Source organism: Pseudophryne corroboree, chromosome 3 (assembly GCF_028390025.1).
Source record: "Pseudophryne corroboree isolate aPseCor3 chromosome 3, aPseCor3.hap2, whole genome shotgun sequence".
In the NCBI taxonomy this organism is placed as follows: domain Eukaryota; kingdom Metazoa; phylum Chordata; class Amphibia; order Anura; family Myobatrachidae; genus Pseudophryne; species Pseudophryne corroboree.
In genome coordinates this window covers 328,425,239-328,441,301 of record NC_086446.1, presented here as the reverse complement: position 1 = coordinate 328,441,301, position 16,063 = coordinate 328,425,239, and the positions used below count along the sequence as shown (strand labels likewise).

Here is a 16,063-nt window from a genome sequence, read left to right as displayed (position 1 = left end):
GCAGGGGATTATGGGAAGAGGCTAAGGGTGAAAGGCAGAGATAGTGGGTGACAAAGAGAGAAGTAGAGTGTGATGGGAAGAAACAAAGGGTGATGGGGAGAAGTAGAGCGTGATGGGGAAAAGCAAAAGGTGACAGGGAAGAGGGTGATGGGCAGAGAGTAACGAGGAGAGGCAGAGGGTGACGTGGAGATGCAGAAGATGACAGTGAAAGACAGAGGTTGATGGGCAAAGGGTGTCAGGGAGAGGCAAAGGGTGTTAGGCAGATGGTGACTTGGAGAGGCAGAAGGCAATGGGTAGAGAGGGACAGGAAGGGGCAAATGGTGAAGGGGAGAGGCAGAGGGTGATGGCCAGATGGTGACTTGGAGAAACAGAGGGTGAGTGTGGAAGGGAGGGGCAAAAGGTTACCTGTAGTCCAGCTGGCGATGGGTCACTAGTCAGAGGACTTAAATAAACCCTCTCCTCCAGCCTGGGGACACCTCTGCAAATCCCCAGCAGGCACCTCAGTCTGTCCAAGATTGCTGACAGTCCGGCCTGTCCAAGGCAATCCTGGGCGAGTAACAGCCACTGATAGCCGTCAGTCTGATAGGGAGATGCAGAGGGTGGTAGTTAGAGGTATCCCCTACCCAGCAGATACAGAGAAGACCAGCAGCTGGTATCCAGCACTGCCCCGTTATTAGCGGCAGCTGCAGAGAGGAGCAGCCACTGGTAAATCTAGTGCTGCCCTCAGTGTTACTACCAGTAGCTGCAGTGAGGAGCAGCCGCTGGTAACTACAGTGCTGCTTCACGTTTGCATTTGCAGTGGTCACAGAGCAGAGCAGCCATCAGGGACATATAACCATATTAGACACTCAGCCCCCACAGTTTCCCCAATAATCAAAAAAACATTGATACAGTATTACAATATATCGGAAACCATCAATATTTGCAAAGAGAACTGGTTCTATAGAACAATTTGATTGTGGTGATCCTTTATTGATTAAGCATATGAATACAGGATATCCAATTTTGGATGGCCAATTATTCTAAATAGTGTAAAAGTTCAAGTTCATGTGCATTCTACTATAATAATTGCTATTTTTATGGTATATTCTGTTTTAAAAATAATTTTTATTTATTTATTGTTTTGTATAAGATTTAAATAGATGTTCTATACCTAAGTCAATAATAAAAACGACAATTTCTGAGTATTATTTTTTTAAATAAATTTTAGCTTGTTAAGCGGTTAATGCAGTCTAATCAGTCAATCATGTGGCATCAGCTCAATGCCCACAAGCATGCTTCAAGTTGTTCAGACTAAACACCAAAGAATCTGCCCACTTCACTTTTGTCTAATAACCGCACAATTTGCCGTTTACAATTTACCTTCACTTCCATTGTTTGTTTAAAGCATCGAAGTGCATATTTGGGAAGACTAATCTGGTATGGCCGTAACAACCACACTTAGGCCGGGTACACACCTCAGTGACGGCCAATCGTTACGATGGTCAGACAGAATTCCTTTCGGCCCACACCAGTGGGGATTGGCTGTAGACATATGAACAGCGGAACAACATATTTTACCGTCCTTCATTTAGACTCCACAGGGTCGCTAGTCATAGCTTCCATCGGCCCTGCAGCAGGGCCGACCGAGTGACGTGACTAGCGACCGTGGGAGCGAGCAAATCGGGCATACGCACTACACAATGTAGACGATTTGATGTTATGAAATGGCAAATTGTCCCGACATGGCTGCAGTGTGTACCCAACCTTACTCGTAGCGCTACCTAGTTGCTTTGTGGATCAGTGAATACCAATAAGCACTAGAATGTGGCCCTATCCTATTAGATGATAAAATGATGCTGGGTGACAAAAGAGCATGCTATGCAAAATGTCAGTGGCAGAATTGCTTGGTAGCCGAGAGGTGTCTGTGCAGCATATTTCAGTCTATTGGTGGGTATCTGCAAGTTCTTGCTCAGGGTAGAATATTTCTTTGCAATGTCAATCTGGCAAATATATTTTTCTACAATGTCTAGCTTGCCAACAGTGTTTTATTCTCCAATAAATGATTTTCTGGGCAAAAACTTACATAATAGCTTCTCACGACAGGAATTCTGCATGGAAGCCAGTTTCAACCATTGGAATGTTCTACAGCTTTATGGAAAATTCTCATCAGAAGCAATTTCCTCATTCCTTTTACCAACTGTCCTTGGTTTCTTAAAGCCTTAGTTGATAAGTTGTCACTTAGGCTTATTTACTCTGTGAATCATCAGACAATAATGTGTTTTTTAATACAAAGTGGATCATAGTCCATCACAGAAAGAGCTTGGCCAAGCAAAAGTGATAAGATTCCTAATATTCTGTAAGGCATCAGATATTGAAAATAATGTCATTAATGCTATACAATTACTATGATACAGTACTAATTTATAAATAGCTGGCTTATTACTGGAAATCTACATTTTGCTTTTGTGTGGGGAGTAGTGTCAACAACGGTATCTGCTCGTTAGGTCGACAGCACTTAGGTTGACACTCACTGGTCAATATGCATTAGGCCGACATGGTCATTAGATCGACATGGTCACTAGGTCGACGTGGCAAAGGTCAACACATGAAAAAGTCGACATGAGTTTTTCACCTTTTTTCCCATTTCTTTTTTACTTTTTCATACTTTACGATCCAAGTGGACTACGATTGGGAATGGTAACCCGCAAGCGAAGCGAGACATACGAGGGCACATGGTGCACTAATTGGAGTTCCCGGTCACTTTACGAAGAAAACCACACAAAAAATAATAATAAAAAACTCTTCATGTCGACCTTTTTCTATGTTGACCTAATGACCGTTTCGACCTATTTCAGGTGTCGACCTGGTCACTGTCGACCAATAGTGGTCAACCCAATGATCCACACCCATCAACAACAGGGCTCCAGTGAAAAGTCAGTTAAGGCAATGAAGTGCCCATATTCGTGAATCAGTAAAAATCAAACCTTTTTTTTACTTAAAATCCTTAGAGATATAGCAACAAAATATTTAAAAAATAATAATTACAAAACATTAAAAAGTGATATCTAAAGATAAAGAACACAAATCTAGATTATAATGGTATAAATTAACAAATTGAGTAGTTAGGAAGAAAAAAATCCTGCATAACTCAGCTTCCAGGCAAAATCACAGGATGAAGTCAAAATACAGACGCCGGAAATACAGTTGCCCAGAATTCTGACAAACGCTGGGTATTCCTACTCGGTTGGTGGGTGCACGCCACCAACCAATTGGGAATAGAACCTGTGGCAAGCGAAGCGAGCCACCAGGCCCGATGCACACAGTGAGCCTGTAAGGGGACTCACTGCCGGGATGCCACTGTTGGTATAGTGACAGCCAGCATCCCATCTGCCGGGATATCATATGTATTCCAAAATCACAACCTTATTTGTAATATATTAATTGTCAACATCACTCCTCCTATTCACATAGACCACGACAAGATTTACTAAGACTACGTAGTAATGCTGGTCCCCCTTTCAGCTGTTAGAAATCCGGAGTCTCCAATGTAAATTATCACTATCGGAAGTTATGATATGTACATAATCACGTATGTATGTATGTATGTATGTATGTACAGTATGCATATATGTATATAATTTATGTATGCTCATTATGTATGTATGTATGTATGTATGTATTCCCAGTAGTTTAAATATTAACTTATCTAAAAAAAAAAAGAATAATGTCAGCCATTTTGTGGACTGAGGCAATAATTATGATCAATCCACTAGGAACTAGTAACATCACTGACGTGATTCATGAGATTGCAATGTATTCTTTTTATACTACTAGGGATATTTATCAAAGCATTAGCCAAGCTTTAATACATACGCCTCCTAAAAGCTAGTGAAATGCAAGTAGTCAGGCTATCTTCTTGTAAACATAGGCAATACCCCAAAACAATTGCTTCTGTGTGTAGGTGATGAGAAAAATGTGTAGTTATTTAGATTCACATAAGGAAGGCAGTGGTTTAGTTGTTTGACACACCTTCATGTCATTGCAGGAGCAGCTGCAGAATTAGTGGACCATATACAATTAATTTAATGTATATTTTTAATTGAAAAGTTCTCATCTAATGTAGTACACGGATCTTCTGGTCTCTAGATAATGGGTTTGTTTTTTTCTAGAGAAGCAGACAGCCGTTTCAGTTAAAGAGAAAGGATTATTGTGCATTAGAATCAAATCCTATGTATCACTGGGACTGCGCTTTTCAAATGCCTGTAACGAAAAGTTAGTGGCTCCCAGTGGGCTAGTTGCTTTTATCCGCATTGGGAGCTGTTGATGTTATTATAGTGGCAGATTAGAAGCTGTATTCCCCAAGTTGTGGTGAAAAGGCTGTCTACAAACCAGAGAGACTGTTCATGCCTTAAAATAATAACAAATGTACAAATAAACCATTCTGCATTTATTTCCTCATTTTTTCCAAGCAAAAACATGCAATTTCATAAGCAGAGAGATCTGTTGGTTTATGTATACCCCACTGGCAGGAACCACATAATACCCATCACGGGGCATCTAGGATTATAATAGGCAATAAGGATCTTGACCTTCTGTTTCCAGTGTCATAGGCTGCAGCAGAAACTTACAGCCATAGGGTGGAATGTTTCAATGTAAAAAATACGGTAAAACCTCAAAAAAATGCCATTTTATTCTATGTGCCCATATGCAGCAAGCTTCATAGAGCTTCTACAGTATAGGCAATGTCATTGGCTTACTTTTGCAATAAATCCCCAGCGAGGGATCCTTCTTCTCCGCAGTCTGCTTTATGTGCAGGCCAGTGCCTGCGCATGCACAACAAGACTCATGAGTCTTAAACCCGGAAGTCTTCTCATAATGGGAATGGCTCTTATCGGAAGAGCTGTGCCGGAAGGTAAATCTTGCAAATCGGATATCACAAAAGCCGGTATGCAGATAAAACTAATTTTCATTCAAAGAGCCAAGGGTCACCCAAAGCAATTATGATGACAGTAGCAGAGGTGGCTGTCTGGACCAGGTAAACTTTTACTGGTATAGGTGAAACCTTCTGCAGATTTTAGCAAATAAAATACAAGGTGTGAATAATGAGAAAAAAATAACCCAAATGGGCGCTACTATATATTAAATCCAAAAATAGCCAAAAAAAAAGCCGATTACTACAGCTGCCCCCACAATGTGGAACTGGATTTCCACTTAAAACTGCAAAACCTGATATAACAAAGTTCCTGGAGCAAGTAGAGAGTTTTCCATCAAGATCTTAACATGACAAATGTTTGTGCTAGGATGGTTCCAAGGCTTCTCCCTGCTGAGCAGAGAGCTTCTTACACTGCACACAGACTTCACTCTTCCCAAGGTGTCTGTCAGCCTCTACCCCTCAGCTGAAGAGTAACCTCAAAGGTATTGATCCAGTTAGGGGGAGTCTGTCAGGCTCCAGAGCACTTCCTCTGGCGGGTGCTCCCGCAGGTTACCGTTCCGCTGGATGGCGTGGCTGCGGCGGCAGGGAGCTGCTGGCAGCGGGTCCTCCAGGACGGATGTGCGGCTGCCAAGGGCCGGGGGCCGAGGGTCTGGAGAGCCGGGTGCTGCGGCAGGGATTGCTGCGGTAAGGTCCTCTAGTGGTAACACAGTATAGTGTGTCAAAGACAGAAGCTGGCTAAAGCTGTGTACTAACAGCTAAGCATGTCTCCTGTGCTGAGGGCAGCCATGTTGGAGATCAGAGTATTACTAATGAAGTTCCCAATCTGTGTCCAGCCAATCCTGCACGTTCTCCCCTTACAAAAGGGGGCTGGCTCAGAGGGAGAGTACCAGTGCTTCAAGTTACCTCCTTGTGAAAGGTTCTCCAGCTCTGTGCTCCCAGGTTACTTTTGGTTCCCTGGTCCTGGTTGCTCTCATCTATTGGTTACCTAAACGCTGCTGCAGTCCTGCTGTCTAAGTTCGTTGCCACTCGTGGAAGCGCTCACGGGGTCCCAGGTCGTAGAGGAGCTCCAGGTGCTAACGGCGGTTCCCGCAGAAGTCTTCATTTCTTCAAAGTTCAAGTTCTTCAGCCTCGTCTTTCAATCACAAACCACAGTCTTCATTTCTTCAAAGTCCAAGTTCTTCAGCCTCATCTTTCAATCACAAACCACGTCTTCATTTCTTCAAAGTCCAAGTTCTTCAGCCTCGTCTTTCAATCACAAACCACAGTCTTCATTTCTTCAAAGTCCAAGTTCTTCAGCCTCGTCTTTTAATCAAAAAACACAGTCTACAATTCTTCTTTACCGGAGTTCTTCAGCTTCACTCTTCAAGTCATTTAACCATAGACTCTAATTCTTTCAGTTTCTTCTATTTCTCCAATATTCGTGTACAGCCTGATTATTCATTAAAACTACAGTTATCTTCCTATGAAGTTCTCCTTTTCTTTACGCCCTCCGGCCAACGTTAACACTTAGTTTGGCTTCCACCCCATGAGGAGGAATTACATTCAGCCACCTCGTTTACTCTCCTCACAGGTAGCTGTCCCTTCAGCCAAAACTCGGTTGTTGGAACCCCACCTTACGCCCAGCGTGACAGAGTCAGCCTGACCCACAAGTAAATGTGTGCATATGCGGCACTTCCATAAGCTTCCCAATTGGTTGATTGACCGCCTTTGCTAAAAGGTCTTCAGATATATAGTTAATTTCATTAGATAATTTATATTAAATTCATTTTTCTATGGTAAACTTTGGGTAAAGTACAGTTTCCTATTATTTCTTGTGTTCTATGTGCTATAAAGAAGTTACCACTATTTTTGAAACTTAGCAGCCTCTACTAAAAACTGCCATTTGAAATAATTTTAAACATTTTATTCAACATCAAAACAAGTCAGTGGTTTTTTTCTTAGCAGAAACTTTATTTAAATGGTTAGTTTGCATACAAAAAACAACTTAGTACACAAAAAAAAAGAAAGAAGAAAAAGCAGCTCTGTAAAAGAAAATATTTGTGTAAAAGATAACAGTTTACTTGCTAGCCAGGCAATAAACCAGAATACGGTTCATGCTGAACTAGATTTTCCAGTATTGAAGGGAATGTAATACAAGGGTGTAGGAGGAGGTAAGGAAGATGTCCACAACAAAGCAAGGTGGGGAAGGGATAGGCGGAAAGGATCCAGGCAGTATACTGCTATACACCAATTACATCAGGAAAACATTGCTGTAAAAATACATTGTCCTGGGCTCCCAAAGTTTATTAAAGGTATTTCATGAGTCTCCAAGGCCACTGGTCATCATTTCTTTACGGCAGGTCTACCAGAACCTGTTCAGGGCCGATTGGCATAAGGGCGGAATTAAGATGTTTTCAATCCGCTGACAATTGACAAAGATTATTATGTTGCAATATCTTATTCCAATGGCATGTGGTCTACAGTATTGAACTTCCAACATTTGGAGAAATAACTTTTTGTAGAGAGGAACATCCAAGTGTATGAGATTCTTAATTTTAGTCCAAAATACAAGGGTGGTAACATTACCTGTCATGCAGGGCCGGCTCCAGGCCTACTAGCACCCTGAGCGAGAAAATGTAAAATCGCCCCCCAACCCCTATGCGCGCGTCGAAGGCGCGCGCGCTTCGGGAAAAGTGGGCGTGGCCTCCTGGGAAAGTGGGTGTGGCCTCGTAACTTCATATTATTAAACTATAAATAAATATATTTTTTCACACCCCCTCTATGCACACAATTAGCAGCCTTATGCAGAACAGCCACAGTAGTGTTCCTTACACACAATGTCTCCAGTGTAGTGCCAGCTACACATGAGATGCCCCGCAGCAGTGCCAGCAACACATGACATGCCCCGCAGCAGTGCCAGCTACACATGACATGCCCCTCAACAGTGCCAGCTACACACAATAGACCCCCAGCAGTGCCAGCTACACATGATAGTGTTCATGTTTTAGGGCAGGGTGCTGAGCACAAGGAGGGCACATTTTTAAGTAAGGAGGGCAAAATGATGTACATACTGTAATGCTTGGTGCTCCTCCACCCACATGCTGAAGCATGGACAGTGCGCGGCGAAGGCGCGCAGCAAAAATTTAGGGGCGTTGCTTCGTGGGGAAGGTGCATGACCACAGAATAGTGGCAATTCGCATTACACCACATAGTAGTGCAGCTAATACACATTGCACCAGGTAGAACCTCCTATACACTTTGCGCCAGGCAGAGCACGTTAGACACTTTGCGCCAGGCAGAGCACGATAGACACTTTGCGCCAGGCAGAGCACAATAGACACTTTGCGCCAGGCAGCGCACGATAGACACATTGCCTAGCCACAGACGCCTAGTAGATACACTACATGATATGCCCCCCAGCAGTGCCAGCTACACGTGACATGCCCCCCAGCAGTGCCAGCTACACGTGACAAAGCCCCCAGCAGTGCCAGCTACACGTGACATGCCCCCCAGCAGTGCCAGATACATAAATGGCCACACAGTGCAGATATGCCCCCAGTGCCAGATACATAAATGCCCCCACAATGCCAGATACATAAATGACCACACAATGCCAGATACATAAGTGCCCCCACAGTGCCAGATGCATCAATGACCCCACAGTGCCAGATACATAAGTGCCAGATACATAAGTGCCAGATACATAAGTGCCCCCAGTGCCACAAAACATAAATGCCCCCACAGTGCCAGATAAATAAATGCCCGCCATGCCACAAAACATAAAAGCCCCCACAGTGCAGATATGCCCCCACAGTGACAGATACATAAATGCCCCCAGTGCCAGAAACATAAATGCCCCCACAGTGCCAAACATAAATGCCCCCACAGTGCAGATATGCCCCCACAGTGCCAGAAACATAATGCCCCCACAGTGCCAGATAAATAAATGCCCGCCATGCCACAAAACATAAAAGCCCCCACAGTGCAGATATGCCCCCACAGTGACAGATACATAAATGCCCCCAGTGCCAGAAACATAAATGCCCCCACAGTGCCAAACATAAATGCCCCCACAGTGCAGATATGCCCCCACAGTGCCAGAAACATAATGCCCCCACAGTGCCAGAAACATAATGCCCCCACAGTGCAGATATGCCCCCACAGTGCCAGAAAAATAATGCCCCCACAGTGCAGATATGCCCCCAGTGCCAGAAAAATAATGCCCCCACAGTGCAGATATGCCCCCACAGTGCCAGAAAAATAATGCCCCCACAGTGCAGATATGCCCCCACAGTGCCAGAAAAATAATGCCCCCACAGTGCCAGAAAAATAATGCCCCCACAGTGCAGATATGCCCCCACAGTGCCAGAAACATAAACGGCCCCACACAGTGCCAGACAGATTTTAACTTACCTGTCACTGACACTGCGGTGCTGCTGGGAGCCGGGAATACTGCTGTGGGCGCGGGCGGGTTGCGGACGGAGGAACGAAACTGTCTTCGCGCTATGCACGCTGCACGGCGCCGGCGTTCAACGTCAGACGCCGGCGCCGCACAGCGCGCTGCATAGCGCGCACACAAGCGGCCGGGAGTGGGACACACAGAGGCTGGCTCCAGGCAGGAATATGGCGGCCGCAGCGTGCGGCGCCCTGTAAGAGTGGCGCCCCGCGCGGCCGCTCTAGTCGAACATGCCTGGAGCCGGCCGTGCTGTCATGTGTGTAATGTTCTCTATTTCATTCCAATTTTCCGCCAGGCTAGAGCACATAGACCAGTGCTGTTGCTCATGGTCATTAGACTGAGCCTAAAAATAGTCATAGTGTTCCAGCATAACTTCTAAGATACCAGGCTAGCGGAAACTTAGAAACTTGGTCAAACATTGAGATGCGTAATGTGATCGGATTTCTACATCGAAAGGGCACATCTGCAAGTGAAATTTACTCCAACTTGTTGAGGTGTATGTATGGTAATAATGTCATGTCACAGAAACAGATTTGGGTTTAGAGCACTGCCTCTGATAATGGCAGGACAGAGGTTTAAGTTGAGCAGCGATCCGGCCATCCAAGCACATCCACCCCAGATGACAATTTTTGTTGCATTAAAGTCTGATTCTCGAGGACTGATACATTTGAGTTAGGGATAATGCTGACAAACTGAACATGTCAGTGGGTACTGTGCACAATATCTTTCATGAGCAACTGGGGTACAGGAAAAGTGTTCATGCTGGGTATCGAAGCAACGCACAGAAATTCACAAAACCAATAGGGTGGAATTGTCTCTTGTGCATTTGAAGAGGGATTGCAGTTCCTGGAGCATATTGTTACAGGCAATGAAACGTGGGTGCCTCGTGTGGCATCGAGTGATTTCCATCTCTTTGGATCATTAAAGAAGCAACTGGGTGTAAGGCGATTCGCAACAGACAGTGAGGTTCAGCAAGGCATCATGTCCTGACTTCTGGTGCTTGACACAGATTTCTTCTATGCCGGGATAGATGCCTTGGTGTACCATTGTAACAAATCGCCTTAAGGGAAAAGCGGCTTTTATATGCAAGAAGACCTGCTGGTGAGTTGTACGAGTCTCAACCTTCGGTGTACAAATGTCACTGCCCAGAAGATCTCCAATGTCCTCCACCTCCTTGGAAAGAAGATTCTACAGTCGTAACAAAGAATGACTTGTGTTCACATACTGTGATATGTTGTGGAAGACAGGTATCATCAGATCTTTCAATAGACCGCCTTTTACACTTTCTACAGGAAAGTATTTCTAGGTGCATTATCACTAATGTACAAAAATATATATTTTAGTACATAAAAGTGACACATAAAAAAAGTCCCAATGTCCCCTCGCTCTTATAATTAGTTGAAGATATGTTTGAGACTAAACAGAGTAGAAGTTAAGGAGACAAATGTAAAAGTTTCAACTAATAAAGCAGGTGGTCCTGAAGTGTAAGTAGCATGGCATTAACTATACCTCCTAATGGGCCCTACACACTTGGCAATAACAATGATTGATATGAACGATATTGTTTAAAAATGAATGATAAATCGTTCATATCGGTCAGTGTGTATGCATTAATGATGAACGATGCGCGTCCCCGCGATTGTTCATCATTGATCTATCCTCGTTTATACATGCAAGCCAGTTTGGACGATATAGATGTATGTTCTCTCATATCGTCCAAATTGCACATCGATATCGTCCAGTGTGTAGGCAAAAATTGTTAACGGGAAAAATATACCATCGGTAATATCGTTGGTCGATAAAATCGCTAACATCGCCAAGTGTGTGGGGCCCATAAGTGCCACAATTTCAACATGTGGGTACTTGGGATGGATTATGGGTGAGTCTTATTTTGTCCCAACTCTGCATTTCTAAATGTTGGTACGTTTGCTCAAGCGACTGCTTGTTTCACACATCTCACCATATCGTTTGCAATGCAGGTCTTACTGTGGTAGTTTCAGATTCTAGAATGAAGTCATGCATTGTCTGGGAGATCCCTCTGGGATCTCCCAGAGGGAAGGTTTACATAATAGGTAATTAATGCCAATAATCTATCGTAGACCACCTAATAAAGGGACTGCTGTGGGCTTGTTCTTAGTCATGCACAAGGCAAGCAATCATATAATTTTACACCAATTGAAATGTACTGCACACCCCCATCTTTTGAAAGTAGTAAAGGACTATCTAAGTTAAATAAACAGTCATTTTTATATTTTTTGGTTGGTTTTCTTTTGAGAAATAACTTCATTGAAGTTTTACAAAGAAAACCAACTATATAAGTAGATATCAATATGGAAATGGCATCTTACAAATATCAGAAAGTGTTGACATCTATAGACAGAGACACTGAGATACAGCAGAATAACTATGAATAATACTAGAGAATTCTGAACAGGTAAATTGGGAGGAGGGGGGGCAGAAAAAGGGAGGGAAGGGAAGTGGGGGAGTGTTAGTAAAGGAGATAGGGGTGGAAGACTATTAGCAGGAGAAAACTATAGATTACCACTGTGAGCCTCATGAAAAGAAATCCAGAGGAGACCAGATACTAGTAAATTTGTGTGGGCATTCATGCTGGTATCTAGTGATATGCTCTAAATAATGAGTATGCTAAATTGAAATATGAAGAGAAGGGGGGGGGGGGGGGGGTCTACCGCAATGGCTCAATTAGCCGCATTAAGGATGTGTTGGATAAATGCTTGAGTATGTCGATCACATTTGGGAAAGGTTCGTGGTAGGAGGGAGTATATAAACATAATGTTAGTGGCAGTGAACACTACAGCTTTTATAACATTTCCTGCATTACAACTGCAATGAGATAATCCCATTACTGCTGTATTTCATATTCTTTTCTCTGAGCATTCACAGCACAGTACACCCTAGTTCACAAATACCATCAGAGAAGCTCACTTTCAGCAGAAGCTAACAATGGGGGGTAAATCAGACCAGATCGCTGGGCAGCGATTTTTGCAGCCCTGCAATCAGAAAGTTGCCGCCTACAGGGGAGTGTATTTTCGCTGCTCTGCAAGTATATGAACGCATGTGTAACAGAGCTGTACAAATTGATTTTGTGCAGTCTCTGCGCAGCCCAGGACTTACTCAGCCGCTGCGATCACATCAGGCTGTTCAGGACCGGATTTGACGTCTGACACCCTCCCTTCAAATGATTGGCCTCGCCTGCGTTTTTCCAGACACTCCCTGAAAGCGGTCAGTTGACACCCACAAACGCCCTCTTCCTGTCAATCTCCATGCAAATGGATCCTTGGCAAAAAGCCATCGCTGACCGGCGATCCCCTTTGCAGCCATCCATCGGATCTGATTGCCCGCTGTGTGAAAATGCACAGCAATTATCACGTCTGAATTACCTCCAATGTTCTACAAATTGGGGATTTGGAACTATTCTATAGTATAACCAGGATGCCACATCGTTCTGCAGTGATATTATATTCCCTCATGAAAGTGGACGAGGAATGCTGTTCCCTAACAAACCAGTGTTCTTTTTGTTGCTAAGTATTAATGCACCCAAAAATAAAATAAAAATGACACTCACATGACTTAAAATATGTGAACAATTATAAATATTTTCAGTGTTAAACAATCACTTAGTCCTTTGTCAAGGTGACAAATGCTGAATACAATTTTCACTCTGGTTCACATATTTCAAGACCTGTGAGTGCCTCTCTTCTGTTTGCTGAAATATGACTCTACAAGGTGAACTAAGAGATTATATATATTGGCAAGAAAAAGTATGTGGACCCTTTGGAATTACTAGGATTTCTACTTAAATGTGTCTTAAAATGTAATCTTCACCAAGTCACAAGAATAGACAAACACAGTCTGCTTAAACTAACAACACTCAATAGTACTTTTCTTAACTTGAATACATCTTTTTTATATTCAAAGTATAGGTCAGAAAAAGTATATGAACCCCTAGGTTAATGATGTCTGAAAAACTTGGTATCGAGAGGTTTACTTGGAGTCCAATCAATGAGACAAGATTGGAGTTGGTTAGAGTTGCCCTGCTCTAAACAAACCACTCATAATTTGATTGTTTACTATTTACCGGAAATATTGCCTCATGTGAATCATGCCTCAGACATATGAGATCACAAAAGACTTATGAATTGTTGACTTGCATAAAGCTGGAATGGTTAATAAAGTATCTCTAAAAGTCCTGTTGTTCATAAGCGCACAGTAAGACAAACTGACCATAATTGGAAAATATTTGGCCTTTTGCCACTCTACCCAAGAAAGGCCGTCCTGCAAAGTTGACTAAAAGAGAACAGAACAGAATACCCAACGATATTAATCATAATCCAATACCATCTTAAAGAAATCTCTGCAACTTTCAATTATAACAAAATGGAGGAAACCACTGAAGAAGACAGTGTGCCCATAAAAGTATTGGTGTACATCTGCATAGTTCTCTACCAAGCATCTGTATGTTCCACAGTGCTACTGTCTAAATGTTCTGTAGACAGCCTTTGAGTTTTTTGGAAAGAATACACAACGCCTATAGTACACCAGCATCAAAACCTCATTCCATCTGTAAAGTTGGTGGAGGGAGCATCGTGGTCTGGGGCTGCTTTGTGCCTCAGGTCCTTGACCTCTTGCTGTCATTGATTGAAAAAATGAATTCCACCAAGGTTTATCAAGATATTTTGTAAGACAATATAATGCTAGTCGTCCGCTAATTGAAGCTCAACAGAAGTTAGGTGATGCAATAGAATAACAACCCAAAATACAGAAGTTCATCAACAACTGAATGGTTTCAACAGATGAAAATTCACCTTCTGGATTAACCCAGTTAGTCGTAAACTCAACCACATCAAGATGCTGTGACAACACCTGAAGAAAGCAGTTCACACAAGGCATCCCACTGTACTTTATATTTTACTATAAGAAAATTGGAAAGCAGATGTACTTCAGCGATATCATAGCGAAGAGTAGACTGTGCCATGTCAATACATCTCTATCCTTTTAGCACATGTGCAGCCTGCGTTGTCTGATAATATTTGGCAGACAGTGGTAAGGACACTGATGAATTTTAGATCATCACAGTTGTGTAGCTAGTTCCTTCCTGGGAACTAAATAGTTTTATTGAATGAGTTAACATTTTGTACTTGGTTTAATATTTTCTATATATATATTTGCCAACTTTAATATCTCTGCTCTGGGAGTTCATTATAAACACAGTACTGTCACCACATTTCTCAACACAGGATAAGCTCAACTCTCATCAGTGGGACATTGTCTTCTTCCCAGTGTTCTGGGGAACATCAGAAGGGCTATAAATGTATAAGCACAAAACTCCTCACTTTATGATAATTAAGGTAGTTTGACAAACAATTGGCAATACTCCCTCATCCATCACACCAGTAAAATATATATAGTAAGGTATAGGAATGGAACCCACTGGCTCTACTAACATTCTCTGTTGCATTATGGATAATTTGCATTGCAATATTGGGTTTTAGACTCTGCATGCTCGCAGAAAGTAAATGCATGGGTGTCAAAGAAGTGCCCTCCACTGTCTTGATTAACCATTCCTATAAAGCTTTTTAACGTGTTTCAAGGGACATAGAGCTCTTGCTAGTAAGATGTCATGTTTTGCTGTAGGGAATAAGACAAACTCATTAAATAGAGGTCATTTGACTTCTTCAGCAAATGATTAGATATTTTCAAAAGAACTTTAAAGAGATCCTTTCAGTTTACTAAAATCAGAGCGAGCCTATGAAAACCATGCATCCTACAAACCAATGCAGTGTGACTTGAGTCATCCCAAATGTAGGGGAAAGCATACAAAAACTGCCTCTGCCTATTTTTATTTTTTACACATAAATAATGAAACTCGCAAAGCCACTGGTCCAGACGTCCACCCAGCACAGATCAAAGACCATACCAACTCAAGAGGTGCCTACGTGACTTAGTGGCCATAGATGTGCAAGGGGGTGGAAAATCCTCAGGGCTGCACAATTCAGAAATACAAATGTCTCATCAAAGTCCACTCTCCTAACACTTAGGTACAAAAACAGGGGCTCTCAAAAATATACGATAAAACATAAGCTGATGCAAAATTCAAGGCATTGTGCCTACTTCATAAATCGCAAATGAATCCCCTAAATCCAGTGAGGGGACATCTGCTTAGATAAACAGCTGTCCTCACAATTAGTAACACTACTACAGAAGTAGCAGTGATACTCACCACCCCTGTGCAGTCTTCTGTGCATACATGGCCTGAGGTCGCACATGCGCTTGGCCAAAGGGCATTCAATGCAGAGGTGGCAGTGGGATCCGTCTTTGCAACCCTGGACCTCCTTCCCATAAGATGGAGCGGATCTCCAGGAATCAACACCATTTGAAGATGGATTTGGTTCCCGCAGACAAAAATTGAGTTTGCTGAATACTAGGCAGCCCCATTGGGCCCCTAACAGTGAATGGGCCTGTAACCTAGAACATGTGTAAATTAGCATTTCCGCAAGTGTAACTGGACAATTAGTGATCATGAGTAGGCCCCTAAACCTTCTGCTCTTGCACAAACACAAACCTTTTGGTCCATAAACCCAAGCACAACAGTGTCAAATCGATGCACATGGCAAGACTAAGCAGGGTTGGAATTGCTCAATGTATGTTTGTGCTATATTACTAACCTACACACTGTAAATAAATGGATTAAT

General features: G+C 42.8%; 1 protein-coding gene across 1 annotated transcript in view; it reads left to right on the top strand.

Annotated features, from left to right (window-relative positions):
* ADA (adenosine deaminase) overlaps positions 1-16,063 on the top strand; it is a 145,526-nt gene that overhangs the window by 42,504 nt on the left and 86,959 nt on the right. The gene's annotated exons all lie outside the window — the stretch shown is intronic.